The sequence below is a fragment of the Engystomops pustulosus genome, chromosome 7 (genome assembly GCF_040894005.1).
Source record: "Engystomops pustulosus chromosome 7, aEngPut4.maternal, whole genome shotgun sequence".
Lineage (NCBI taxonomy): Eukaryota > Metazoa > Chordata > Amphibia > Anura > Leptodactylidae > Engystomops > Engystomops pustulosus.
In genome coordinates, this window is record NC_092417.1 from 104,099,147 (window position 1) to 104,102,503 (window position 3,357).

Genomic DNA, 3,357 nt, shown 5'->3' on the forward strand with positions numbered 1-3,357 from the left:
TAAAAAAATGAGTGACTGCATTTTATTGGCTACTGGTGAGATGACTGTGACATTAATTAACCTTTCAATTTCTGCTTGTTAGATTTTGAGTCTACCAAATTTGCAAATCTGCATCTGAAATATTTTCAATTTGACATGTTATCTTATTCTAGATTAATATTTTTAATGTAGGATTAGCCTCCAGATAAGATTGGTATTATTTTGATTGTATTATTATGTCATATGTCGCTGTTTTGTTCCATAGCTATTTTGCCTCTTGTATATTACAAGTTGCTCTTAGAAAATCTGCTCGGCAGTTTAATATAGGATAATGTTTTCAATTTATTTTTAGATTGTTTTTATTCCCAAGGGATAAGGTTTGATGAAAATTAAATACGCTGTTAGTCATTATGTTGCTCAATTAAACTGCAATTTCTAATATAAATTGTATTTCTTTTTCTGCCAGTTCTTGACTGGTAGCTGGAAATGCTGTTAGCACGGGCTGTGGATTTTTCTACCTTACTATGTATAACCACAGAAGCAGAACATGAGAGGTAAAGCCAGGGTCAGCATGGGAAAATGGCTGAACGCATAGCTTCCTACTAATGAGTTGAAATAAATCATTATCTTAAGCTTCATTGCTATACACTTCCACCTTTTATTTAACCATGATCTCATTTTATTTAACAGAAAATGATCGCATCATCAACCTCACAGAGGAAGAGGAACGGCCTTCATTTATCAAAACTGGCAAACAGAAAACCACCTTGTTGCCCAGAGCAACCAATAAAAATGAAACTTACAGTTTTCTAGAGCAATTTAAGAATAAAAGCTGAGTGCTAATTGGTTGCTATAGAAAGCAAGAATATTTCTTTTATTTTCTGACAGTTTTGGTAAATGAAATCTGCATACATATTTAGAAATATGGCAGTTGGGAGAGCATCCAAAATATTAGTATATGCTGCAAAATGAACACAGCAGTAAATCCTTAGGCTGGGGATCACTTGGCAAAATTGTGGGTGACTCTCTGGGATTTCAACAAAGTCTCATCAGATGCCAAGTGATAACTTAAACTCCCATTATTTTACTCTGTTCTCACTTTCTATACAGCAAGTGCGACTAATTCAATGAACCATATATTGCAACAACCAGTGTTTATAATCAAACGCACTCATTGAGAACATGAGCTTGACAACAGTGTTTAGAGAATTAGTTTCCTTCTGATAACAATATGTTCTAGCCATGGTGTACACCACCAAAATAATTGTACAGGTAGGAAAAGTGGCAAGATAAAATAGAACTTTTATTGATGTATTTTAAAAAAATCTACGAACTTACAAGTTAAAAGGATGGTAATATAACAGTGTCATGGATAATTCGCACCCTGGCCCAGTGTATACATGCAGGACCCCTAATCATTTGTGATATATACTGTCCCAAAATGTTTTAGTGGGATAATATTTGGTAGGAGTAAATTTTACTTCAGAGCAGATATATGACGCTATTCACATTACTTGGATCATAACAGCAGCGAAGGACCATAAAGAGGTAAATCTTGTAGCTTGTATTTCTTTATTAACACTTAACCCTTAACATTTTATTTTCTCATTCAAAGCTTTATTGAGTGAATTGAAACATGTACATTATAACAAAGGATTATGCATTAACCCCTTAACGCTCTGCACCGTAGCTCTACGGCGCAGAGGTATAAGGGATGTATGAAGAGGGCTCACGGGCTGAGTCCTCTTCATACAAAGGTGGGGGTTTTTGCATAATGCATAAAACCCCCACCGCTAATAACCGCGGTCGGTGCTAGCACCGATCGCGGCTATTAACCCCCCCGTTGCCGCCGGCAAAGTCGCCAGCTGAGAGCTCACAAACTGCTGCCATTGGAACCAGGTTTTAGAGAATCGCGTGCGGTCCTTTGGTGATTGAGCGATAAGTTCTTCCATTCTGTGCATTAGGGCTATTTCCCTGAACCACTCACTCATTGTGGAGGGGGAGTCATATTTCCATTTCCTTGGAATAATTGTTTTAGCTGCCTGCAGGCAGCATGCTGAGACTGGTATGTCAAACATGAATAGTAGGACTGCTTTTGGGGTGTTGGGGATTTTAAGTCCCGTGATCTCCTCAGTTACTTGAAGAACACCAGACCAAAAGTTTCATAGACGAGGGAAAAATATGGAACGCTTCACGAATTTTTGTGTCATCCTTGCGCAGGGGCCATACTAATCTTCTCTGTGTCGTTCCAATTTTAGTATATGTGCTGCCAAAGCAAGCACCCCTTAATATTTTTTAAATAGTGACAGTATTGACAGTGTTGTAGACATTGTATCCTATGTACCTGTAAATGTTCAGTCTTATTGTCTAACTAGGATACTGGATGATGTATCTCAATAATGCCTTTTTAAAATCAATAAAAACTATTGAAACAGAAAACCAAACCTCCAGCAAGGTGAAAACTGCAGGTGATGAAGACAAACCTGTAGGGTCGCTGCTGCTAAAACCTTATATACCTTTCCCTCAGTCCTGGTTCTTTCCTTTCTTGATTGAGCTTGATGTTTCATATGTCGTATTTTTAACTCTATTAGTAAATGATTAAAGGGGTTGGCCACTTTACCTCATGTATTTTGTAACGTGTGTTTAAGTGTGAGGGGAAGGATATTAGAAGGATATTAGGTATGCTACTAATTTACATCTATTAAAAGTTCTGCTCTGCTTTCTTGATATGTAAAGTGAGGCCTCCTGTCTTTTACCTCATCAGCCAGACATTTCTGTCCATAAAATGGCTGCAGATGTAAATGACCTAATATCCTTCCCCCACACATTACACAAAACACGAGGTTAACCAGAAATTGCATTTTTTAAATGAAGTTCTTTTTTATCAACCTCTTATATCTGTACCTGTTTTCCATGTTAATGGCCAGGCTATTTTAAAGTTTTTTTCCATCAATGCCTTCTACAAGCTATGACGTATCGATTTTTCTGTTTCTGTGTATGGATGGGGTCTTACTTTTATTAACCCCTTCTGTATAGCAGTTGTTTTTTCTATTAAAAACTTTCTACCTTTTTTTTCTCAGGCAGTACACTAGGTCCTGTAATCTTCTAATGATGCATCCCCATAGAAAGCCATAGAATGCAGTACCCCTATGACTGCCATAAAAAGATGATATGATGGTCATGAAGGGGTTAAGGGAGAAAGACATCAAAAACCACAGGCCCTGCGTGAAAAAGTAATTTGGGAAGTTCAATTTCCCTAGCCTCACACTGTCACATTACTGCCACACTTGTTTTTAACCAAGGAGGCACTTGCCAGACAAAGTGGAGAAGCTATTTTTGTAATGGTTTTACTAGCTTTAGTATTATTCATAAAACAAG

General features: G+C 37.3%; 1 non-coding gene across 1 annotated transcript; it reads right to left on the bottom strand.

The window, feature by feature from the left end:
- Positions 1–2,154: 2,154 nt before the first annotated feature.
- LOC140071438 (U6 spliceosomal RNA) lies at positions 2,155–2,261 on the bottom strand. The gene has a single exon (XR_011849134.1). It is a non-coding gene; the product is annotated as a U6 spliceosomal RNA (small nuclear RNA).
- Positions 2,262–3,357: the final 1,096 nt, after the last annotated feature.